The sequence below is a fragment of the Balaenoptera musculus genome, chromosome 8 (genome assembly GCF_009873245.2).
Source record: "Balaenoptera musculus isolate JJ_BM4_2016_0621 chromosome 8, mBalMus1.pri.v3, whole genome shotgun sequence".
In the NCBI taxonomy this organism is placed as follows: Eukaryota; Metazoa; Chordata; class Mammalia; order Artiodactyla; family Balaenopteridae; genus Balaenoptera; species Balaenoptera musculus.
The window spans coordinates 78,584,380-78,611,162 of NC_045792.1; the positions used below are offsets into that span (position 1 = coordinate 78,584,380).

Sequence of the window (26,783 nt, forward strand, 5' to 3'; positions counted from 1 at the left end):
AAAAAAACAAATTCCTGCCCACCACCACCACCTCTCTCTCGCTCTCTGTCTCTCACTCTGAGAAGAAAAATGTTGGTGCCCAGAGAGAGGACATGCTTTGTCCAGGGTCACACAATGACAGGGCAACTGACCCAGGGTTTATTCCACTACAGCTCTAGTGCTCAGCAATCTCCTCCTGACCAGGGCTGCAACTGTGGGTTCTGCCAACTGATTTGGCACAAAATGTTTGATAAAATCACGTTTGTCACTCAGCCATTCAGCCAGGATGGATCGGGCACTGTACTCGGCATTGGCAATGAAGGGGTGAAAGAAACCCAGTCCCACCACTGGGAAACCCAGAGTAATGCTAATGAGATACGCAGAGTGTGAAAGAGCACAGAGCAAAGCTGGGCTGGGAAAGGCTTTCCAGAGGAAGTGACACCTAAGCTGAGGCCGGAAGGGTGAGTGGAGGTTGGTGAGGCACAGAATGGAAAGAAGAGTGTTCTGTGTGGAAGGATTGCAGTGCAAAGGTGTCGAGAGAAGAGGGGGCAGCTTCTGTGAGTTGAGCCTGTGTGAATGGGGGGTTCAAAGACAAGGGGGTGGGGTGACATGAGACTGGAGAAGTTAAGTACATACCCTGGAGTGAGCACAAAGGGCCATGTGAGCTAAGTTACAAGTTCACCTGCATTACCTTCCATGAATGCCCACTATCTGATGACAATAGAAAGCCATGGGAAGTCTCCCAGAACTGATACAGAAAGATACCAAGCATAGGACCAGGACAGAGTAAGGACACAATAAATTCCTGTTGATGGGTATGATCAAGGTGCGTGTAAAGTGCCACAGGAGCAGGGAGGAAGGACTGGGGCTCTGCCTGGAGGGGAAGGGAAGGTTCACAGAGGATGAGTATAGCAAAGGGCACGTTAGGTGACTTGTTGTTTTTCTCTGCAATCTACTGTGAGCACCTGCTAACAGTCTTTGGGATCCATCACATTCCTGTAGACCTTCCTGTCTTGAAAATTCTGCTTATTCACACCTCTATCCCTGTTCTTTTAAATTTTATACTAATGATGTGCCTTCATAGCATAATGTTTAAGTAGCTTTCTAAGGGTATGTGGTAGAAACCATTCCCTGTCTCCAATAAATTTCTTCCTTGCCAACAGAACATCAGTTTTATTCAAGAGAGCAAAGTGTCCAGACCTGAGGGGTTGAATCATAATAAGTCTAAGTCATTCATGGCTATTCCATTAACATTTTCACTTTGCCAGTCTCCCTTGCAGCTAAGGATGGACATGTGACCCAGTTCTGATTAACAATGTTCTGATCAATTAGATATAAGTGTAAGTCAGCTGGGAGGGCTTCTGAGATAACTTTGTTCCTTCATTGATAAAATGGCATAGTCATTCCAGGAAAAGGATCTTTTGCCTCTCCACAGCCCTACCCCCTACCACCTTTCTATCTTTGAATATTGTTGTGATGTCTGGGGATATGGTAGCCATCTTGCAGCCATGGGGCAACCAGAAGAATCAGTGACCTATGTATGTATGGAGGATGGAAAGGCTCCTGGCATCTTGATGACACAATTGTGCTGCAGTTCTCACTTTAGATTACTTACCTCCAGTCTTCCTGCTACATGAGATAGTCAAACATCTTAGGCTTAGGCCACTATCAGTCAGATTTTTTTGTTACTTGTAGCCAAATACATCCTAAACTATATAGTCGTTTCCCCAAAAAGGACCACTTTTCTTCTCACTGGAATCATGAGGCTCTAAGACTGTTAACAAAGGGGTAGTCTATGGCCAACTAGCCACATGAAGAAACAAGATAACCATCCCCCAGTCCTGGAGGGAGAAAACTTTCTTCCTCCAATCCTCCCTTCCCAGTGATGACTCTTCTTTGGCTGGGAGGAGATGTCTGCTTTTCTGATTTCATGCCTTTAAAGATCACCCGTTGCTTCATTGTCATTTGCATTTGGCCAGGTCTTTGTTCAAGGTGGTCCCTCTGAAGGGTCTGGCTGGTTAGGAAAGTTGAACTTGTCAAAAATCAGAGTCAAATTTTTTTTTTGGCAACTGCAAAGGTAAGCTGTCACCAGCCCTGTCAACAGTCACAGCAGAAAGAGAGCTATTTATTCATCTACGACCTTCATGAGTCACAGTCTAAACATTCTATGAACCCTCCTCTGGCAAGTCATACCCTGCCCAGTCTCTGGAGAGAGTGCTTCCCACCCAGCACCACTTCAGAACAACAGACTCTTGGATTTTGGCTGTCTAATCTTGGAGCTGCACAAGTGGTCATGTTATTAATGACTCTGAGTCATCATATAGGGCATTCCATCTGGAGTGTATGTGTGTGTAAAGCATAGGAGGAGGATGGAGGTCTACTCTGTCCCAGGCAAAATGTGAGATTTCTCGTGGCTATGCCTCTGCCTTACTGTATCACCTTTGAAATACAATCCTATCCTTGTATGACCAGGGTTCAAGTCTCTCCACCTCTTGGGGACCCCCTCTTTTAAACATCCTCTTGTTTGTCAGTGTCAATCAGGATTCAAAAAATCTAACCATACCCAGGTGGGTCTTCCCAGCCCTAAGGGTGAGGGAGATGGAAGAGAGAAATTTTGACCTTTTTAAAAATTTTACATGAGTCTTTAATTACAATTTTTCATCTTTGTTTCAAACTTCTGCTCAATCTCAACTTATACAGTTAGTATGACTATCCCCTTTGGAGTAAGAAAATGTTCAAGCCTTGATGACACAATTCATGGAAATTACACTCCTTACCAACTCCTCACAAGTGTGGGCATAGTTTAGTTGTTACTTCTTTCAGGAAGTCTTCCCTGATTTCATTAAGTGGTGCTCCATTTATGAGTCCCTATAACACCTTCTACTCCCTGATGAGAGTGCTTATCATACTGGCAATTGCCTATTCTCATATCAGTCACCCCCATGGAACTGCAAGGTCTGTGAAAGCAGGGTCTAACTCATATCACTACCATCTAGAACATTCCCTGACACATATTAGGCACCTCAAGTAATAAATATTGAGTGAATGAGGTAGAGGGAAGGAACCACCTTCAACAATCAGGCAGATACCAAAACTAGCCTTCAGGCCCTACACTTAGAAGAGAGGATGGGGGACAAGACTGACCACATGGCTGTTTCTGATGTTCTATCCACCTGTGTCTATGACAGTATCAACACCTTGAGGACATGGACCAAGTCTTACACTTCTCTGCCCAATAATAAGGGAGTCTAATCTTCCTTCCCATCTCTAAGTGGCCATTAGAACATTGCCTGAGGTGTCCTGTTTGCATAACCCAGAAGACCTTGAGTAAAATGTTGCAAGGACACTGGGACAGACAGGCTTCCTCCAGAGCCCTGGGATGAATGCTGCAGAACATAGGTAAATAGGCATCAATGGGGATGACTTCCCAGTGGGCAAGGACATCATTCATTGGAAGAAGAACATGTCTCAAGGTTTTGTCCTGAAATGACATTAATTGTCAGCTGACTGGTCATGCTCATGAGGGACCCTATATGGTGCTACTCAAGGGTCCTCTAGCCCAGCAGTCCCAAACCTTTTTTGGCACCAGGGACCGGCTTCATGGAAGACAATTTTTCCATGGACTGTGAGGAGGGGGAAGATGATTTCAGGATGATTCAGGTGTATTATATTTATTGTGCACTTTATTTCTATTATTATTACATTGTAATATATAATGAAATAATTATACAACTCACCATAATGCGGAATAAATGGGAGCCCTGAGCTTGTTTTCACTTGCCACTCACTGATAGGGTTTTGATATGAGTCTGCAAGCAATTGATTGATTATGGTCTCTGTGCAGTCAAACCTCTCTGCTAATGATAATCTGTATTTGCAGCCGCTCCCCAGCACTAGCATCACCGCCTCAGCCCCATCTCAGATCATCAGGCATTAGATTCTCATAAGGAGTGCACAACCTAGATCCCTTGCATGCGAAGTTCACAGCAGGGTTCGCGCTCCTATGAGAATCTAATGCCACTGCTGATCTGACAGGAAGCGGAGCTCAGGCAGTAACGCGAGCAATGGGGAGCGGCTGTAAATACAGATGAAGCTTTGCTTGCTCACCTGCGGCTCACTTCCTGCTGTGCAGTTCCTAACAGGCCAGGGACAAGTACTGATCCATGGCCCTGGGCTTGGGGACCTCTGCTCTATCCTAAGCACAGGAGATTTGCACCCCCTTAAAATCCTAACACTAGTAGAGGAAGCTGTCCTCAGATCAGGTAGCCAAGTTGGTAGAGGGAGAAAAGGCACACCAGCTCTTTGTTAAGAACCTCCAAGTGGGAGAAATGGCAACAGCCAGCAAATTTTCTGGTTACTAATTAAACCACAAGGGACTTCTAGGACCTGGCCAGGGGAAAAGAAGGGATATGGATAGAGGAAACACAGGAGCCCAGAAAACATACCAAGAGAGGAAGCCAAGGAGTCAGAAATCACTGGTCCAGCCCTCCTGTTTTCTAAATATTTGACCAACACTTAGTCATCTTATATTCCTGAACTCCAGAAGTTCTTTGTCTATATGATGTAGAAAATAGGTCTTAATGCTGCAGGCTTGCTGTGGATATTAAAGGAGATTGCATGTTCACAGCCCCTGGCCCACAGTAAATGTTCAATACATGCAAATATTATTATCATCACCTAGGTAGGGACAGAACCAAAGTCAGTTTTCCTTCCTGTTCCAATGTGATCCCCCCACCTGAATGTTTTCCCCCCCACCCCAGCTGCTGTGGCCAGGGAATTTCAGGTTTTAATCTGGCTATCTTCCAATGCTGAATACACCACCTGAGCCCCATCCCCACCCTCTGTCTTTAAACTAGCACCTGGCACTCACAGGCCATCTACCTCTTTTCCATAAATTCAGGTTACATATATCTACTTGGGCTTATCTAGAACCTTCCCCGCTTGGACCTTGACCTTCTCCAGATCCAATCCAGCTTTTAAATTTTTATGTATAATCCCTATTCCTCCCGACCTCACTGGACCCTGCATCTGGACCCTCTGGCAAATGATTCCAAGCCGCCATCATGGACGCTGGCTTGGGTTTATCTGCCAGTGATCCTGGCTTCCTGCTTCCTTAATAAGAAGCTTTACCCTGGTCCTCAAGTCTGACACCCAAGGCCACAGCCAATCAGCCACTTGGCTTCCTAGTTGAACAACAGAATTCCCGGGTTCAGACACCTAGCCCGGAAATGGTGCCCAGTAAAAGTATATGGAATCCAATGGTTTCATGTCCATTTCCGCTTCATTACTGGAATGGGGCTCAGACCCTACCCCTAATAAGGCTAAAACATCACAGGACATGGTCACCTGTCTTATACCAAAGGACAAGGAAGTTGCTCTTTGATAGACAAATGCAACTTCTCTGAAGAACCCAGGGAATAAACATATCCCAAACCAGTTTCAAGGTGTGACTGACACTAAATAAATTCATCTTCTTGGGGCTATGAGAAAAAGGTGAGGGAAGAAACTCATTGAACACCCACTATGTGCCAGCCATTTTCTTATGTAATCCATACCACACCCTATAACCTTGACAGTCCCATTTTGTAAATTGAAATGTAGTTGATTTACAATGTTTCAGGTATACAGCAAAGTGATTCAGTTATATATATATGTATTATTTTTCAAATTCTTTTCCATTATAGGTTATTACAAGATACTGAATGTAGTTCCCTGTGCTGTACAGTAGGTCCTTGTTATTTACCTATTTTATATATAGTAGTGTGTATCTATTAATTCCAAATGCCCAATTTATCCCTCCCCCCACTTCTCCCCTTTGGTAACCATAAGTTTGTTTTCTATGTCTGTGAGTCTGTTTCTGTTTTATAAGTTCATTTGTGTCATTTTTTTCATATTCCACATATAAGTGGTATCACATGACATTTGTCTTTATCTGACTTACTTCACTTAGTATGACAATCTCTAGGTCCATTTGACAGTCCCGTTTTTCAGGTGAGCTTTGAAACTCAGATCAGTAATTCACCCTAACAGTCACACATCAAGTGGCCAAGCCTGGACTCAAGTCCATATCTGTCTCCCAGCCCAGAGTCTCAGCACTCTTATTCCCCAATACTAGCCATAAAAATGGAAAGCTCACCTTCCAGAGGGTGCAGTTACCATAGAGAAATAATATCTCTCCTTGGCCGCCACTCCCCGCTTCTCCTTCCCACTGAGGACTCTGTTGAGATCCTGGCCAGCTAAGAAGCAACTGGTCTTCTTAAAGCCCTTCCCAAGCCACGTACCCCCTACCTAGAAAGACAGTATACAGTATAGCACAGTCCTTAAAACTGATTCCAGAGCCAGGCAGCCTGGGTTCAAATCCTGGCTCCACCACTTACCAGCTGTGTGACCTTGGGTAAGGTAGGGTGTTTAGCTTTTCTGTATCTCAGTGTCCTCATCTGTAAAATGGGGGCAATAATAGTAAAACCTGTCTTGTAGGCCGCTGTAAAGATCAACGGAGTTTATACAAGTGCTGACACATAGTAAGGACTCAGTAAGTTCTAGAGACTCTTACTACAAGTTAATTTTACACTTTGATGAGGATTTTTAAAAATTTTTTTTTCAATTTCATTGAGCAAATGAAGGAATGGAGGCAGAGAACTGTTACTAAGTGGCCCACGACCACACAGCTCATCAGAGGCAAGGCTAGGATGAGAAAGAAAGGACTCCCGATTCCTCATTCAGGGCTCTCTCTTCTCCTGCTCACTGAACCAAGAGGCAGAAGAAGCAATTAAGCTGTTGATGCAAGGTGTCATCTCCTCTCCCCGCAGTTTACCCTGTCACATGAACCACAGGGAAGTCACCACAAACATCCATTTATTTATAAACCTACAACATTAACCTCTTCACTTAAAAGCCTCTTGGAAGCTTGCTGGTTAAAAGCATTTCAGATTCTGTCAGAGGAACAAGCTCACACTGACGTCTTAGCTCCATATGCCTTTGAAAACCTGTCCAGAACCCCCCTAATCCCTCACCAAGGGACGTTTCCCTGCACTCCATTCTTCTAAGGTTTCCACCGTTGGGTGTGGGTATTCTCTGAAAGCTCTCTCTTCTGACAAATTCCCATGCTTTGAGTCATGGCAAAAACGGAGGGAAATGAAGGCTGCCAAGGGTTTCGACATTTACATAAGCTCTTTTTTTTTTTTTTTAATAAATTTATTTATTTATTTTTGGCTGCATTTGTTCTTCATTGCTGCGCACTGGCTTTCTCTGGTTGCAGCGAGCGGGGGCTACTCTTCGTTGTGGTGCGCGAGCTTCTCATGGTGGTGGCTTCTCTTGTTGCGGAGCACGGGCTCTAGGCGCACAGGCTTCAGTAGTTGTGGCACGTAGGCTCAGTAGTTGTGGTTCGCGGTCTCTAGAGCGCAGGCTCAGTAGTTGTGGCACATGGGCTTAGTTGCTCTGGGGCACGTGGGATCTTCCCGGACCAGGGCTCGAACCCGTGTCTCCTGCATTGGCAGGCGGATTCTTAACCGCTGCGCCACCAGGGAAGCCCTACATAAGCTCTTAATCAGCCCTCCAGTTCATTACAGCAGGATGGATGGATTACACCAATGGTCCCCAACCTTTATGGTACCAGGGACCGGTTTCGTGGAAGACAGTTTTTCCACGGGTTGGGGGGGAATGGTTCAGGCTGTAATGCGAGCAATGGGGAGCAATGGGGAGCTGCAGATGAGGCGTCGCTCGCTCGCCCGCCGCTCACCTCCTGCTGTGCAGCCGGTTCCTAACAGGCCGTGGACCAGTACCGGTCTGCAGCCCGGGGGTTGGGGGACCCCTGGATTACACTGCTGTCCAAGCAAAGGAACGGGGTCTCGGGTCTGCTGTTTTGACTTAGGGAACACGGAGGGGTAGCTTCTCCCTGTCTAAGAGTTTTAATCTTGTGCTGCGTTTTTGTTTATTCATTCATTTGGTAAATATTTATTGGCTTCTTAACCTGGGGACTATACTTAGTGCCAGAGGTATAATAATAAGGAAAATAGATATGACCTCTGGCTTCATGGAGCTTATAGTCTAAATGGGATGACCAACACTAATCAAAATAAAGGGTACCAGAGAGTATGTAGCAGCGGGACATGAACTTGACCACATCTGGGGTCAGGGAATACTTCCCCTGGTAAATGATGTTTCGCCTGTGAGCCGAAGGTTTGGAAGTGGAACCTTCCAGGCAGTGTAGATGTAAACAGGATAGATGAAGTAGAGAGCTAGCAGGAAGTTGAAGACAGGAGATGAAGCCCGTGAAAAAGCACATCTTTATGGGAGAGCAATGGGAGGCCGCTAAGAGGCTGTAGCCACAGCATACTTCCCCTCCCAGAACTCGCCACATAAACCAGGTATTTCAACTGCTGTTTCACTTGTCTGCCTTCCGCACTGGGCAGCGCCCAAGCCACCCAGGCATTGCCACATCCACAACACCTGGCACTGGGCAGGGCTATGTCATTTGTATGAAATGAGTAGATAAGTACAAAAGTGAGCAAATACTGAGTAATCCAGAATTACTGGATGGTTCCCCATTGTGTTTTGCATGTAGCAGGCTTCATTCAATGTTGGTGAATGAATAACTGAGTGTATCGTCTGATTCCTTTTTATTTCTTCCTTTTGGCTTTTTTTTAAATATACTTTTTATTTTTTTTATTTTTTGGCTGCATTGGGTCTTCGTTGCTGCACGCGGGCTTTTTCTAGTTGCAGTGAGCGGAGGCTACTCTTCATTGCGGTGCGCGGGCTTCTCATTGCGGTGGCTTCTCTTATTGCGGAGCACCGGCTCTAGGCACCGGCTTCAGTAGTTGCAGCACGTGGGCTCAGTAGCTGTGACATGCAGGCTTAGTTGCTCCGCAGCATGTGGGATCTTCCCGGACCAGGGATCGAATCCATGTCCCCTGCATTGGCAGGCGGATTCTTAACCACTGTGCCACCAGGGGAGTCCCTTAGCTGCTTTTTTTTTTTTTTTTTTTTCCTTTTCCCCCCTCCTTGTTTACAAAGCCCAAAGAAAGATGACAGCAGTACAAAGATCAAGGATGAGGCAGTTGGTTTACAGGAGGGTATAGAAAACTGAGAATCCAGGATTTTCCCTCCAGCTTCATTGGGAAAGGAAAACAAACAAACAAACAGAAACAAAACAAAAGAAAACCTGAGGTCTGTCCTAGACTGTCCAGGCTTCTGAGCAGTCTGAGCCCTGTTCTCCTGGTCTGCCTGTCCCTCCCAGAGCTCAGAGCCCGAAACAGGCCAGGGGCTCCTGAGAGCACGGAAGCTGCTGTGAGCTGTGATGGTTCCCAAGCCCCAGGACGGCGGCTGTTCTGGGCACTTCAGGAAGTACTTGCTCCAAAAGGCCCTTCCAGCTATTGTTGCAAGGGCCAAGCCCGCTGGGCTGGCACTGGGACAGGCTGCCCCCTCCAGGCCAAGGGTCTCTCCAGGTCCCTGGGGGCCGGAAGGTGAAAGATGGGGTCAGCCAGCGAAGGATACTCAAACCAGGAAGGAGTCTTGGGCTTAAGTTTCTCCTTTCTTCAGGCCGTTAGTGCCAGGAGCTGGCCGCCTCTAGGTGAATTTCTGTCCATGCTGGCCAAGCACATGTTGATTAAAGATAGGCCAGATGCTGCCGGTGATGTCACAGCTGGGCCAGTGAGATCCATCCAGTGCCATGAAAGGAAGGTGGGCTTTGGAGTCGAGGCTCCAGGCTTGTATGCTGGCTCTGCCCCTCCGTGTGCCCTTGGACCCTTCTCCTCTCCTCTTTCTCTTCTATAAACAAAGAGCCTCTCAACCGGCTTGAGAGGTTAAGAGAATGAGCTGAGCTAAGATTGATGAACCTGTCAGGTACACAATGGCAGTGGGAAAATGCTAGTTTCCTTCCTCCTCCCAAGCAGCTGGACAAGGGCAGGTGGGTGGGGTCATGGCTGGGCAGTGTTCCTCCCTATCACAGGCTGCCGGCCCGGGCACTGAGCCCACTCCAGCCTGAATTCTCCTGACAGCTGCCCTGCTTCTCTGCTTGGCCTTGCCCATGACTCCTGTTTGAACCAAGAAAAGCTTCTGCTCTGCTCCAGCCGCAAAAAATAACAAGAATGATGCAACATGTGTCTCTCACAGCCACCAGCCACGGAGAAGGTCTAGGCTTCCAGATCTCAGCCCCAAATCCATGCCAGGGTCGTAAATCGATGCCCTCGTGTTCCCATGAATCCCGGGTAACTCTTGTGCCATTGCTCCACCTGGCAGCAGCTTGGCCACCCCCTTGTCTCGTGACCAAGGCCACCAACCCAACCGCCAAGGCACGACACTGGCCTGGGGCAGGGAAAGTTTCCAAGTACATAGTCCCTGCAACCTGACCTTTACTAATAATAATAACATCAAAGTTTATCGAGTACTATGTGCCCAGCACTGTTCTGAGATCTTTCTATTAACTCATTAATCTTCATCAACACATTTTGAAGTGGGTACTGTTTATACCCCCATGTTACCAAAGGAGAAACTGAGTCTTGGGGGAACGACATCAGCATCATGGCAACTTAAGCCATTCTTCCTCTCCCTCCCCCTTTTTTAACAACTAATTATACATCCATCCATAAACAAAAGTGCCTTGTGGAGTTGTGAGGCTCAGTACCACACACCAAGGGACTCAGGAGTATTCTAGCCCACCTGTACATCCAAAAGTAGTCAGACAGACCTTGGGAAGGGCTGTGGAAACTGAATCTCAGAGAGTTTACTTGCTGGCCCAAAACCACAGAATGAATGATTTGCAGGTAAAATTTGGACCCATGTCTGCAGCTGCCAAGTCTAGTGTTTTTTCCCGTCATGACACTGACTCCCAAACCAAATACAACTGGCAACCAGGACCCTTTCAGAGCGACACTGCAAAATAGAATTTCCCCTAGCAAACCAGGCTTTTAAAACCCCAATCTAAGTTTGGTGAGCAAAGCAGAGTGTTCTTCGAAGGGAGAGAAGGCAGGAAGCGTGATGAGGTCAGCCCTCTCTGCCACGAGCTAGGAGTGTGGCCCTGGACCAGCCAGTGGCCCTCTCTGGTCTTCAGAATCCTCACCTGTAAGAGGAGATAAAATTAACCTGGCTACAGATGAGATCCCTCCCAACGCTGGCATTCCAAGATTCCATGAAACAGCTGCCATTTATGAAGCATTTCCTCAGTGCCGGGTACTGGGCTGAGTATTTTTACATAATCACAAACTAATCGCAGCTCTTTGCCAGGCTCTGCTATAAGTACTTTCCCCAGTATTGTCTCATATAATCCTCAGAACAACCCGAAGAGACAGGTATTACTGTCCTCTTCCCCTTTCAGGAAAGCGAGACTCAGAACGGTGATACAAATTCACCCAAAATCACCCTGCCAGTGAGTGATGGGATCTGAACTCACTTGTCTGACTTTAAAACCCATGCTTCTCATCATCCGACTACTTACAGCACCTCCTCCACCTCAAGCAGGGATGGATGCCAGGAAAAGGCACTGTTGTTTTTCACTTATCCAGATGGCTGTCCATCTGCAGTGGCCTTTTTTCCATTCCAATCATCCATCACAGTGGGACTTACACGGGTCAGGGGAACCCATGCCCGCTGCCCAGAGGGGCCTTCCTGCCAGCACCTCAACCACATCTGCAGAAAGCCCTGTCCTTGAAGATAAACTAATCCGGCAGGGGGAGGGGTCCCCGTTATTTATTTAGTCCCAGCCCTAAGGCTAAACTGGTGGCCTGGCAGCTCTGAGTGTTTTCTCTGAGCTGAAAAGCCAACTCCAAGCACTGGGGTGAACAGGTTGGGAAACTTGAGAACCACACAGACATCAGGGAAAATTCCAAGGACGGTTGCCTGTGGTGAAAGGGCTATATGGCCCAGAGTTCCTTCTCCCCGGGAGAACTTGAAAGTGGTCCCTCTTTCCTCTCCTCCCTCTCCCTGCAAAACTAAGTAAACCAAGAAACTGTAGGAAACAGCTGAGGGAGCTGTTGGCCGTTTGTGTCAGGGTGGTGGGTCATTCAGAAGTTGCTGACCCGCACTCCAGGGCAGAGCTCGCTGGCCAGGCACAAATCCCACTAATCCCCTGGCCTGTGCTGCCCCAGCTGAGTGCAGAGAGGAGCAGAGACGCGATTCCTCCCAGGCAGAGCAAAGGTATCCCGCAAGACTGTCGGGGAGCTGCGGATGGAACCATCCAGAAGCCGGCAGAGTTTGAACCAAGAAGCTTCCAGTAGGAATGCCTTTCTGGGAGGTCACTCACTACCCCCACGTTTACCTCACTGCACCAACTGTTTCCCTCCCCAAAAACAATTTCTAATTCATTTAGAGCCTTCTTCACTCTGACAACTGAAATGTCAAACAAACAAACAAACAAGCAGTAATTTCTGGGACAAGACCACTTCTGCAACCAATGTGGACATGGGCAGAATTCCATTTCTTACCCATGGGAGGACTAGCCTTGACTCCCTACTGTGTGTTTTGGGCTGCACTGGTCACCGAGTATTAGCTCATTGGACTGCGACACACCTAGACCTCACCTGGTACATGTGGCCTCCAGTCACACTCGTGTCTTTCATTTCTGGGCCCCAGAGAGACAGTGGGCTTTGGAGTCACAGGATCTGATTTCAAGTCCCAACTCAGCCATTTTATTTCTTAGAGATCCTGAACAAGTCACTTACTCTTCCTGAGCCTTAGTTTTCCCATCTACAAAATGGGGCTAGTATGATCTACCTTGAAAAGGTGTTACAAGGCTCAAAAGAAATAATGTCAGTAGAAAGCATCTGACACATAGTAGGAAGTCTATAAATTTAATTCTTTCCCCCTTACTTCTCATAGCAGGCGAAGGAGATCTTAATGAAAGATGAAAGAAGGAAGGAAGGAGGGAGAAATGGAGGGAGGGAGGGAAAATGAAGAAAAGAAAAGAAGAAAACAACCTTGCAACCCATACCCCACTCCCCTCAAGATTTACTGTGATTCCACCTTCATTTCCTAATCTCATTGCCTAAGCCCTAAATCCCTACACTCTGGTCCCTGGGCTAAAAAAAATGTCTGAAGTCCTCTCCTCCCCCATATCTATCAGGGTAGCTCTTAAGTGTATGCAAGGAGAAGGCAGACAGGGGGGGACAGTTCTGACCCAGGATGTCAAGTCCTGTAAATGCTTTCAGCCCACATGCCCTTGCTTTTGCTCCAGATCTGATGTCTCTGTGACTCAAGGCTCCGCAGTGATGTCCCCCACCCACCGATGCCAGAGCAACTTTTACCAATGTCCCTCTTTGGATGACCATTTCACATTCTTTCAAAGAAATTCTTTCTTTGAAAGAAATTCATCTCCCATCTATTTCCTCCCAAACCTACCTCCCACCCCTAAAAAGGCATTAATACCACAAAGAATGACCTCTTTTAGCAAAAGTGAGGAAGAGTTCAGGCTCTGAAGTAAAGCAGTGTGAGTTTGAATCTTGACTTTGTCACTTATGTGTGAGACCTTGGCCAGGTTACCTAACCACACCAAGCAGAATCTTGTCATCCACATGATGAGGACCCTACATTGTACCTCTCACTGGGCTACCATGAGGACTCATTAAGATCATTCATTTAAAATATTTAGCATAGTATTTAGAACATAGTAAATGCACAGTATACAATTGTGTTTTTATGACCGGGCCATTAAAAATTTATAGACCATATGCATTCCTAAAATTCCAATTTTTGCAACTCCTATCCCCTGCCAAAAAAAAAAAGGACAAGGATAATAAAATTTGGAAAGGAAAATTTTCTAAGAATGTTTTTAAAGAAAAGCATGCAGATTGGTCAGGCTCAGCTCTAGACACTATACATAAATTCCCATTCAACCCTCATGTTGCCCTTTGGAGTAAACACTTCCCCCACTGGAGGGGTAAGTAGAGGAATGGTTGGGAACAGACTATCTGAATCTGAACTTTGACTTGGCCACTTAGCTGTGTGACCTGGGACAAGTGGCTTAACCACTCTGGGCCAATTTCTTTGTCCAGTAAAATGAAAATAATAATACCCATAAGGTGTTCATGAGGATTGAATGAGTTAATATATGCAAAGCAGTAAGAAAAGTGTTATGCATGTAGTAAACACTCAATACATCATGGCTACTATCACCTTTTACAGAGACTGACACAGAGATTCAAGGAGGTTAATTAGTGTATCCATGCTCACACGCTGGTAAGTGGCAGGAGCAGAATGTAAATCCAAGTCAACCTGATTCCAGAGCAAATAGAATGTTTATCCCACCACTCTTTATCACATATCTGGTAAGAAAATATTTGGGACTTTTTCTAAGGAGAAAAGACAAGATCAACAAAAGTGGAGCCTGGGCGTTAGGGAGAGTGATGGTATTTCTGGCAGAAGTAAGAAAGACAAAAAAGGGGAACTGGTTTGGGGAGAAAGATGGTCAATTACATTATGGCATTAGAAGCTAACTTGCACATAAAACAACACTGTTTTCGACTATATTGCCACCTGGGAGCACAGCAGGCATTCCAACTAGTTTGCAAACCCCCTTGTGGGAGCGGTCCAGACACACTGCATCAATTCTGCCGGGGAGTCACGGGGGCTGGGTGTTTCTGCGGAGCTGGTTTTCCCATGCAGAGCCCCTCCCTGGGGTCCAGCCCTCAGGGAAGCATCGTTCCAAAACACTAAAGCAAATATGCTGTGCCTTTCTGCCAGGCCTGCTGGCTTCGGTGCACAGAACGTGAAATCCTGGTGCGTGGGGACAGCACAACGGTTAGGAAAGGCAGCAAGCAGGCCGGGGCCGGCGGGGTGGGCATTCAAAGCCTTCCGCTGACTCTCCTCAGCTGTGGGATTAGCAGTGCTTAATTTCTATTTTTTGTGTGTTTGCTTGAGCATTGAGCATCTATCGCTTCGGTGATTAGAAAAGAAGTGGTTGAGACAAAACAGAACACGGCATGTGGTCATCCCTGGGTTGGAGGATTACTGGTGATGCGTTGCTGCTTCTTTCCTTTGTGTGTTTTCTGGTTTACAGCATTTTCTGCTTTGAACACGTAATGCATGGGGATTTAAAGAGAAAGAAGAACAAACGTTAGGAAAAGTCAAGCAAGAATGATTTCACGTGAGTGTGCGCTAACCACCTGGGCCTCCCTGGCTCCTGCCACACCTGCTGAAGACAGGATTAGGTCATGTCCTCCCTCAGTGAAGAGGAGAGCCTGCCAAATTGGAGTGACTGCTCTCCCAGGGGTATCGGGCACAGGTAACTCATTCCCCCCACACCGCCAAGCTGAAAGGTGAGCGCGGTTTTTTTTAATCATTGTCTCTGTTCAACTGACTAGCCTGATTATCTTTTACTAAATGGAACAAAAAAAATGTTTCCACCTGATCAAAATTCATGTTGTGTCAATTAGCTCCATTCTTCAAACCCGGAAGGAAATGTTCACGTTCCCTAGAGAAACCTTTAAGGGCTGTTGCTTCAAATGCAAAGACATGTGAGCCCCACGGGGATATAATTTCTGCCAGGAAGAATAGACTGGGCCAAAGTCAAAGCGCTCATGTTTTGGGTTTCTTCTTTGGAAAGAAAGAAAAAGAGGAGAGAGGAAGGGGAGAAAGAAAGAAGGAAAGAAGGAAGGGAGGGAGGGAGGGAGAGAGGGAAGGAGAAGAATGGGGAGGGAAAGAAGTGAGTTAAGAAAATCAGGGTGAGTGGTGTTAACACTTAGAACGCAATGGTAATATCTAGAACAAAAAGGGCCTACAAAATGGCTCTTTCTACCTCTGATTTTTCGGATGAGAACACTAGACCCAGAAAGTTAAGTAATTCACCCATTTCAAGCAGTTATATGATGATAGAAACAAGATTAGAAGCCAAATTTCCCAATTCCGGACCTGGCCCACTTTCAGCTCCACACACCCTGCCTTCAGGTGCAGGGAGGTATGTGTGACCTACCCAGCTTATTACAAAGGCCTTGACATTTAAAGGATTAAACATTTGGATGATGCCTTGGGAGTATTCCTTCAAAGACAGTTCTCTCAAAAGAGGTGGATCAAAGAAGGCTGGTGGAAAGAGGGGTCTGTATCAGTTAGGGTGCTTTCAACTGCCAGCAGCAGAGCATCTGACTCAAACTGGCTTAAGTCATAAAGGGGATTTTGTGGAAAGTGCAACGGTCTGGCCACCTTCAGAGGAGGTCTGTTCCCGGCGGCTAAATTAAGTCACCAAAGATCCAGTTTCTCTCCATCTCCTTTGCTCTGCCTTTGGCAGCGTCCTCTTCCTGCCACAGCTCACTTCCCCTGTGGCCCTAACTCAGATACTCTCAGGATGGATCCCTTTCCTCCCCTGGACTTCAATTCCCCGATTAGTCCAACGATGGGGCTGGTCACTGAATGAGCTCTCAGAGCCCTTCCACCTCCAACAGTATTTCTCAAAAGGTGGTCCACAGATCATCTGCATTTAAAAAAAAGTCACTTAGAATGTTTTGTTAAAACGTGCAGTTCCTGGGCTTCCCTGGTGGCGCAGTGGTTGAGAATCTGCCTGCTAATGCAGGGGACACGGGTTCGAGCCCTGGTCTGGGAAGATCCCACATGCCGCAGAGCAACTGGGCCCGTGAGCCACAATTACTGAGCCTGCACGTCTGGAGCCTGTGCTCCGCAACAAGAGAGGCCACGATAGTGAGAGGCCCGCACACAGCGATGAAGAGTGGCCCCCGCTTGCTGCAACTAAAGCCCTCACACAGAAACGAAGACTCAACACAGCCAAAAATAAAAATAATTAATTAATTAATTTTTTTTAAAAATTAAAAAAAAAAAAAAACGTGCAGTTCCTACGCCCTAGCCCAACCCCACTAAATCGTCATCTCCAAGAAACACGGGAATCTCTGGTTTCAACAAGCTCACCCAGAACATCCTTGTACCCATCGAAGTTGGTTAAGCTTTTATTCCCAAGGCAAGGGAGCCTAGAACAGAGAGCAAGCTGTCTGGTGAGCCACATCCTGCCTGAGAGCTCAGAATGGTTGTTACATTTTTAAAGCATTGTCTAAAAAAAAAAAATACTCATACAAAGAAGAATATGAAACAGAGACCTTCCATGGCTAACAAAGGCGAAACTATTTACTACCTGGCTCGTTTTGGAAAAAAGTTTGCCAACCCCTGGCCTAGAATAATGAGGTCATTGGTTGGTGGAAAGAAAGGCAGGGGGTGAAATTGAGCAGTTTATAGGGCTGATGAGGCCAAGAATTCCTGGGAGCAGGAGTTTTCAATGTTCCATCAGCTCCACGGAGAATTGAGCAACGAGAAAAATAAAATGTGCTCAAGCTCTGGAACTTGGTTTGAAAAACATCTTTTCCAGGAAACCTCCTGGAGTCTCTGGTCAGGTCACTGTCGACGTCAGGGCCAGCAGGGGCTCAGTAAGGGCTCAGAAAGGATGGGGTCAGCGTGCAATCTCTTTGCTCTGAAAGCTCTCCACCAAACCATTGCGAACATTTGGGGACTAGCTGATTGTGGCGCCTTCCTGTGCCTTCCTCCAGCCACTGAGCAAACACCAAGCAGCTAAGGACACGATGCTGAGAGTGACGTCCTGGGTCGGAGAGGTAATTCCTCAGGGACTTGACCAGAAGTGATCCTAGTTCTTCTCAGACACAGGGCAAGAACACCGTGAGCAAGCCCATAGCTACAGGAGTCAGATGGACCTAAGGTCAAGTTCTGCCTCTGAACTTACTTGCTGTAATGACTTTAGTTTTGCACTAAGATAGCCACTAGCCCCATGTAGCTATTTATACTGAAATTCATTAAAATTAAATAAAGTTTTAAATTCAGGTCCTCTGTCATACTCATCACACTAACAGTCACTAGTCAACTCACTAGCTACCTGTGACTAATGGCTATCATATCAGACCATGCCAATGCAGAGCACTGCTACCACCATAGAAAGTTCTACTGGACAGCGGTGCTGTAGACAGTCTTCTGACAGTCGGTTCAAATCCATCCTCTGGCTTTCTTTCCACCACCCAATGGCCCCATTATTCTAAGCTCTATTGCCTTGGGAACATATGTTTATCAACCCAAGCCTCAATTTGCTCATTTGTAAAATGGGCATAATATCCATAGTATATCTACCTGTTGTGAGGATTACAGGTGATAGAACGAGTAGACTGATTAGCACAATACGTGGCACATAGAAAGTGCTCAATAAATGGCTCTTACTATTATCGTGTGCAAAAATCTTGCGCTCGGTCATTGCTAATACTCTCCCACCTGAGACCACTGGCCCTCTAGGCCAGTGGTCTCAAATTCTAGCATGCACAAGACTCACCTGGCGGGCTGGTTAAACCCCAGATTGCTGGGAGGGACCTACCTCCAGAGTTCCTGATTTAGTAGGTCTGGGAGCCTGTAATTTGCATTTCTAACAAGTTCCTAAATCTTGTTGATGCCACAGTTCTGGGAACCACACTTTGAGAACTGCTTCTATAGACAGCTCTTCATAAACCACTGCTGCCTCTTTTTTTCAGGGCAGGGGGCGGGGGTGGAGATGGTCGTCAGGGAGTTGTTATTTCTTTGTGAATATTGTCCTTTCCTGAACAAACCACACACTAAGTTATCCACCTGCCTTTGAACGGGCTAGTTGCTCTACCCCCAAGAGCTCCTTTAGCTGCCAGTTTTCCAGCCCCAATTCAGACTCTGATAAATAAACCTGGCCAGCAGCTTCCCTCTGACTCTCCACCCCTGAGTCATTCATTTCCCTGTGCTACGTCTTACATTTTGCTGGTTTGTTTGCTCTGCATAACAGTTATATGTTTCCCTGTGTGTATTTTCTAAGGTGTAGAAGGTGTTCCACTGGTGCTACCTGGGGCCAATTTCTGTGGTACATCAATCATTTTAGGTGGTACACAGAAACAAACAACACTGAACCAAATTCAATGAATTTGAATTGTTTTCAGTTCTTTCCAAACTCTGATTACATCAAGGAGAAAGTCTGGAGCTGATCTATTTCACCTCCTTGCTATTAACTCTCCAGCTCAGAGGCTGAGTCAGGTAATTCCATCATCCTCCTCATCCTCATCATCAAAACAATGGCAGCTGAAACTCATAGTGCTTTCTGTGTGCCCGGCAGTGTTCTAAGGGCTTTACATATATTTACATTAATTAATTCAGTTAATCCTCACAACCCTATGAAGTAGATAGAATCATGATTCCCAGTTTATAGGTGAAGAAACAGGCACAGAGAGGTTATGTGACTCACTCATGGTCACACAGCTGGAAAGTGGGCAAACCAGGATTCCAACCTAGGCAGTGTATCCAGAGTGTGTGCTCTTAACCACAACAGTACTAACGTAGAGTTTAACAGTACTGTTTTGTTTTTACCCTTGTCTTCTATTTTGGCAAGTATAGTCTTTTTCTATTTAGCTGGTGATAAAAAGTCTGTTTTTGAACCTGAATTAATATATGATTAAAAAAAAAAGTGGGGCAAGTGAAGCACAGATATTTGGTGCATACTAGAACTGGTTCTTAGATACAGCAGCTGTGAGGTAGCGTGTACCTGACTGATTTTGGAGTAACCAGTCCAATCAGACCATGAGCTTCTCAGAGGCAGGATCCTATCCGGGTCAGTCAGGGTCCAGCCAAGGAACAGATGGCACACTGAAAGCCTTATAAAAAGAGCGTAAGGAAGGTGGTATTTAAAGAGATGTGGGCAGGCAGGACTAGGGAATGGCAGGAGGTAGTGACATGCCAGGGAGTAGCCACAGAGGGAGGGTTCTACCACCCTGGAAGGAACAAGGGGCAAAGATGGTATTACTAGATTATGATGAGGAGTCACCCCACAGAAGATGTAGCCAAAGGAGAACCAGCTATGAGTGAGGAGGGCCAACCTGTTTCTCCTCTAGCCTTCCAAACTCTGTCCTGCCAGCTCCTGCCATAGATGAACCCAGCTGGAGGACAGAGGGCAAAAGAGCCTGGGGATGCTATCGATAAAGGTCAACCATACAGGCACAGAGCAGGGCAGAGGAAAGCAGGAATGAGGGTTCAGCAGCTCACAGGGGGGGAACCAGTGCAACGGCAAGCACAGCGTGGTACACAGAGGGCATACGTCTAGGAAGTGTACAAGACACATTTGCTCCTTTGAATTAAACTGAACCAAATGTAGAAATTGGTTTTGAGTAAAGGGTGCTGTGTGCCAAAGGCAACTGGACCCTGGACCTCTAGGGTTTCACTTCCAGCGTATCTGGCCATCCGGTTTTACTGGCCTCTTGGGGCTTGAGTCACACACGTGCGGGAGGAGCGGAGTTGCTGGTGCATGTAAAGGGTTTCAAGCTGTAAATGTATCCTCCACCTCCTCAGAGTGTCTAGACGAGACTGTGAGAGCTGAGAAAAAGAAAAATGACTGCTGCTTTCTGTGGCCCTAGAACAAGTGGGAATTCCTGGCGGAGGTGCCTTTCCCAGAGTACATAAGAGCAAATCCCCAGAAGCAGCAGGAGCCTAGGCCTGAGGGATGAAGATAAAAAGGGAAAACACTCATTTAAGAGATCAATAGGAAGCGGAGTCCAGTCCTGCACTGACAGTAGGAATTGGGAGGGATCCTGCTGATGCTTTCCAGGAAGCTTTTATATGACTTATTATTAGCGATGTTAATAAGATCTCATATTTATCACACATGCATTATGTGTTGGACACTGTGCTGAGCATCTTACATATTTTGCTGCATTTAATCTCCACACCACCCTATAAAGTGAGTAGTATTAACCCTATTTTTTTGTTAACATCTTTACTGGAGTATAATTGCTTTACAATGGTGTGTTAGTTTCTGCTGTATAACAAAGTGAGTCAGCTATACATATACAGATATCCCAACATCTACTCCCTCTTGCGTCTCCCTCCCACCCTCCCTATCCCACCCCTCTAGGTGGTCACAAAGCACCGAGCTGATCTCCCTGTGCTATGTGGCTGCTTCCCACTAGCTATCTATTTTACATTTGGTAGTGTATATATGTCCATGCCACTCTCTCACTTTGTCCCAGCATACCCTTCACCCTCCCTGTGTCCTCAAGTCCATTCTCTATGTCTTTATTCCTGTCCTGCCCCTAGGTTCTTCAGAACCAACCAATTTTTTTTAAGATTCCACATGTATGTGTTAGCACACGGTACTTGTTTTTCTCTTTCTGATTTACTTCACTCTGTAGGACAGACTCTAGGTCCATCCACCTCACTACAAATAACTCGATTTTGTTTCTTTTTATGGCTGAGTAATATTCCATTTTATATAAGTGCCACATCTTCTTTATCCATTCATCTGTCGATGGACATGAAGGTTGTTTCCATGTCCTGGCTACTGTAAATAGTGCTGCAATGAACATTGTGGTACATGACTCTTTTTGAATTATGGTTTTCTCAGGGTATATGCCCAGTAATGGGATTGCTGGGTCTTATGGTAGTTCTATTTTTAGTTTTTTTAAGGAACAGCCATACTGTTCTGCATAGTGGCTGTATCAATTTACATTCCCACCAACAGGGCAAGAGGGTTCCCTTTGCTCCACACCCTCTCCAGCATTTATTATTTGTAGATTTTTTGATGGTGGCCATTCTGACTGGTTTAAGGTGATACCTCATTGTGGTTTTGATTTGCATTTCTCTAATAATTAATGATGTTGAACATCTTTTCATGTGTTTGTTGGCAATCTGTATATCTTCTTTGGAGAAATGTCTATTTAGACCTTCTGCCCATTTTTGAATTGGGTTGTTTGTTTTTTTGGTGTTGAGCTGCCTGAGCTGCTTGTATATTTTGGAGATTAATCCTTTGTCAGTTGCTTCGTTTGCAAATGTTTTCTCCCATTCTGAGGGTTGTCTTTTCGTTGTGTTCATGGTTTCGTTTGCTGTGCAAAAGTTTTAAGTTTCATTAGGTCCCATTTGTTTATTTTTGTTTTTATTTCCATTACTCTAGGAGGTGGGTCAAAAAGGATCTTGCTGTGATTTATGTTATAGAGCGTTCTGCCTATGTATTCCACTAAGAGTTTTATAGTGTCTGGCCTTACATTTAGGTCTTTAATCCATTTTGAGTTTATTTTTGTGTATGGTGTTAGGAAATGTTCTAATTTCCTTCTTTTACATGTAGCTGTCCAGTTTTCCCAGCACCACTTACTGAAGAGGGTGTCTTTTCTCCATTGTATATTCTTGCCTCCTTTATCAAAGATAAGGTGACTGTATGTATGTGGGTTTATCTCTGGGTTTTCTATCCTGTTCCATTGATCTATATTTCTGTTTTTGTGCCAGTACCATACTGTCTTGATTACTGTAGCTTTGTAGTATAGTCTGAACTCAGGGAGTCTGATTCCTCCAGCTCCGTTTTTCTTTCTCAAGATTGCTTTGGCTATTCGGGGTCTTTTGTGTTTCCATACAAATTGTGAAATTTTTTGTTCTAGTTCTGTGAAAAATGCCATTGGTAGTTTGATAGAGATTGAGTTGAATCTGTAGATTGCTTTGAGTAGTATAGCCATTTTCACAATGTTTATTCTTCCAATCCAAGAACATGGTATATCTCTCCATCTGTTGGTATCATCTTTAATTTCTTTCATCAGTGTCTTATAGTTTTGTGCATACAGGTCTTTTGTCTCCTTAGGTAGGTTTATTCCTAGGTATTTTATTCTTTTTGTTGCAGTAGTAAATGGGAGTGTTTCCTTAATTTCTCTTTCAGATTTTTCATTGTTAATGTATAGGAATGCAAGAGATTTCTGTACATTAATTTTGTATCCTACTACTTTACCAAATTCACTGATTAGCTCTAGTAATTTTCTGGTAGCATCTTTAGGATTCTCTATGTATAGTATCATGTCATCTGCAAACATTGACAGCTTTACTTCTCCTTTTCCAATTTGGATACCTTTTATTTCTTTTTCTTCTCTGATTTCCATGGCTAAAACTTCCAAAACTATGTTGAATAATAGTGGTGAGAGTGGGCAACCTTGTCTTGTTCCTGATGTTAGAGGAAATGCTTTCAGTTTTTCACCACTGAGAACGATGTTGGCTGTGGGTTTGTAATATATGGGCTTTATTATGTTGAGGTAGGTTCCCTCAATGCCTACTTTCTGGAGAGTTTTTATCATAAATGGGTGTTGAATTCTGTCAAAAGTTTTTTCTGCATCAATTGAGATGATCATATGGTTTTTATCCTTCAGTTTGTTTCATTGATTAATTTGCATATACTGAAGAATTCTGGCATTCCTGGGATAAACCCCACTTGATCATGGTGTATGATCCTTTTAATGTGCTGTTGGATTCTGTTTGCTAATATTTTGTTGAGGATATTTGCATCTATGTTCATCAGTGATATTGGCATGTAGTTTTCTTTTTTTGTGACATCTTTGTCTGGTTTTGGTATCAGAGTGATGGTGGCCTCATAGAATGAGTTTGCGAGTGTTCCTCCTTCTGCTATATTTTGGAAGAGTTTGAGAAGGATAGGTGTTAGCTCTTCTCTAATGTTTGATAGAATTCACCTGTGAAGCCATCTGGTCCTGCATTTTGTTTGTTGGAGGATTTTTAATCACAGTCTCAATTTCAATGCTTGTGATTGGTCTGTTCCTGTTTTCTGTTTCTTCCTGGTTCAGTCTCAGGAGGTTGTGCTTTTCTAAGAATTTGTCCATTTCTCCAAGGTTGTCCATTTTATTGGCACATATTTGCTTGGAGTAATCTCTCATGATCATATGTATTTCTGCAATGTCTGTTGTTACTTCTCCTTTTTCATTTCTAATTCTGTTGATTTGAGTCTTCTCCCTTTTTTTCTTGATGAGTCAGTCTGGCTAATGGTTTATCCATTTTGTTTATCTTCTCAAAGAACAAGCTTTTAGTTTTATTGATCTTTGCTGTTGTTTTCTTCATTTCTTTTTTATTTATTTCTGATCTGATCTTTATGATCTCTTTCCTTCTGCTAACTTTGGGGTTTTTTTGTTCTTCTTTCTCTATGCCTTAGGTGTAAGGTTAGGTTGTTTATTTGAGATGTTTCTTGTTTCTTGAGGTAGGATTGTATTGCTATAAACTTCCCTCTTAGAACGGCTTTTGCTGCATCCCATAGGTTTTGGGTCGTCGTATTTTCATTGTCATTTGTTTCTAGCTATTTTTTTGATTTCTTCAGTGATCTCTTGGTTATTTAGTAGGGTATTATTTAGCCTCCATATGTTTACATTTTTTACAGTTTTTTTTCCCTGTAATTGATATGTAGCCTCATAGCATTGTGGTCAGAAAAGATACTTGATACAATTTCAATTTTCTTAAATTTACTGAGGCTTGATTTGTGACCCAGGATATGATCTATCTTGGAGAATGTTCCATAAGCACTTGAGAAGATAGTGTATTCTGTTGTTTTTCTATGGAATGTCCTATAAATATCAACTAAGTCCATCTTGTCTAATGTGTCATTTAAAACTTGTGTTTCCTTATTTTTTTCATTTTGGATGATCTGTCCATTGGTGAAAGTGGGCAGTTAAAGTCCCCTACTATTATTGTGTTACTGTTGATTTCCCCTTTCATGGCTGTTAGTATTTGCCTTATGTATTGAGGTGCTCCTATGTTGGGTGCATAAATATTTACAGTTGTTATATCTTCTTCTTGGATTGATCCCTTGATCATTAGGTAGTGTCCTTCTTTGTCTCTTGTAATAGTCCTTATTTTAAAGTCTATTTTTTCTGATATGAGAATTGCTACTCCAGCTTTCATTTGATTTCCATTTGCATGCAATACCTTTTTCCATCCCCTCACTTTCAGTCTGTATGTGTCCCTAGGTCTGAAGTTGGTCTCTTGTAGACAGCATATGTACGGGTCTTGTTTTTGTATCCATTCAGCCAGTCTGTGTCTTTTGGTTGGAGCATTTTATCCATTTACATTTAAGGTAATTATCGATATGTATGTTCCTATGACCATTTTCTTAATTGTTTTGGGTTTGTTTTCATAGGGTTTTTCCTTCTCTTGTGTTTCCTGCCTAGAGAAGTTCTTTTAGCATTTGTTGTAAAGCTGGGTGGTGGTGCTGAATTCCTTAGCTTTTGCTTGCCTGTAAAAGTTTAAATTTCTCCATCAAATCTGAATGAGAGGGCTTCCCTGGTGGCGCAGTGGTTGAGAATCTGCCTGCCAATGCAGGGGACATGGGTTCGAGCCCTGGTCTGGGAAGATTCCACATGCCGCGGAGCAACTAGGCCTGTGAGCCACAACTACTGAGCCTGCGTGTCTGGAGCCTGTGCTCCGCAACAAGAGAGGCCGTGATAGTGAGAGGCCTGCACACTGCCATGAAGAGTAGCCCCCGCTTGCCGCAACTAGAGAAAGCCCTTGCACAGAAACGAAGACCCAACACAGCCAAAAATAAATAAATAAATAAATAAATAATAAAAATAAAGGAATTCCTTAAAAAAAAAATCTGAATGAGATCCTTTTGGGTAGAGTAATCTTGGTTGTAGGTTTTTCCCTTTCATTACTTTAAATATGTCCTGCCACTGCCTCTGGCTTGCAGAGTTTCTGCTGAAAGATCAGCTGTTAACCTTATGGGGGTTCCCTTGTATGTTATTTGTTGTTTTTCCCTTGCTGCTTTTAATATTTTTCTTTGTATTTAATTTTTGATAGTTTGATTATTATGTGTCTTGGTGTGTTTCTCCTTGGATTTATCCTCTGTGTGACTCTCTGCGCTTCCTGGCCTTGACTGACTATTTCTTTTCCCATGTTAGGGAAGTTTTCAACTACAATCTCTTCAAATATTTTCTGAGACCGTTTCTTTTTTTCTTCTTCTAGGACGCCTATTATTCAAACGTTGGTGCATTTAATGTTGTCCCAGAGGTCTCTGAGACTGTCCTCAATTATTTTCATTCTTTTTTCTTTATTCTGCTCTGTGGTAGTTATTTCCACTATTTTATCTTCCACGTCACTTATCCTTTCTTCTGCCTCAGTTATTCTGCTATTGATTCCTTCTAGAGAGTTTTTAATTTCATTTATTGTGCTGTTCATCATTGTTTGTTTGCTCTTTGTTCTTCTAGGTCCTTATTAAACGTTTCTTGTATTTTCTACATTCTATTTCCAAGATTTTGGATCATCTTTACTATCATTACTCTGAATTCTTTTTAAGGTAGACTGCCTATTTCCTCTTCATTTGTTTGGTCTGTTGGGTTTTTACCTTGCTCCTTCATCTGATGCATATTTCTCTGTCTTCTCATTTTGTTTAACTTACTGTGTTTGGGGTCTCCTTTTCACAGCCTGCATGTTCATAGTTCCCATTGTTTTTGGTGTCTGCCCCCAGTGGGTGAGGTTTTTTCAGTGGCTTGTGTAGGCTTCCTGGTGGAGGGGACTGTTGCCTGTGTTCTGGTGGATGAGGCTGGATCTTGTCTTTCTGATGGGCAGGGCCACGTCCATTGGTGTGTTTTGGGGTGTCTGTGAACTTAGTATGTTTTTAGTTAGCCTCTCTCCTAATGGGTGTGTTTGTGTTCCTGTCTTGCTAGTTGTTTTGCATGGGGCATCCAGCACTGGAGCTTGCTGGCCATTGGGTGGAGCTGGGTCTTAGCATTGAGATGGAGATCTCTGGGAGAGTTCTCACACATTGATATTATATGAGGCTGGAAGGTCTCTGGTGGTCCATTGTCCTGGACTCGGCTCTCCCACCTCAGAGGCTCAGGCCTGACTCCCAGCTGGAGCACCAAGACCCTATCACCCACATGGTTCAGAAGAAAAGGAAGAATAAAAAATAAATTTTTAAAAAAATGTTTTAATATTTAAAAAAAATAAAATTAAAAAATAATAAAATAAAAAATAAAAACAAAAGAAGGGAGCAACCAAACCAATAATCAAATCCACCAATGATAACAAGCACTAAAAACTAAACTAAGATAAACATAAAAATCAGA

General features: G+C 44.4%; 1 long non-coding RNA gene across 1 annotated transcript in view; it reads left to right on the forward strand.

The window, feature by feature from the left end:
• The first annotated feature begins 380 nt into the window (after positions 1–380).
• The window catches only part of LOC118900187, a 28,938-nt gene continuing 2,535 nt past the window's right edge, over positions 381–26,783 (forward strand). Inside the window, exons 1-2 of the long non-coding RNA XR_005021058.1 lie at positions 381–536; positions 14,966–15,224. This is a non-coding gene — a long non-coding RNA (uncharacterized LOC118900187). The remainder of the gene's footprint in view (positions 537–14,965; positions 15,225–26,783) is intronic.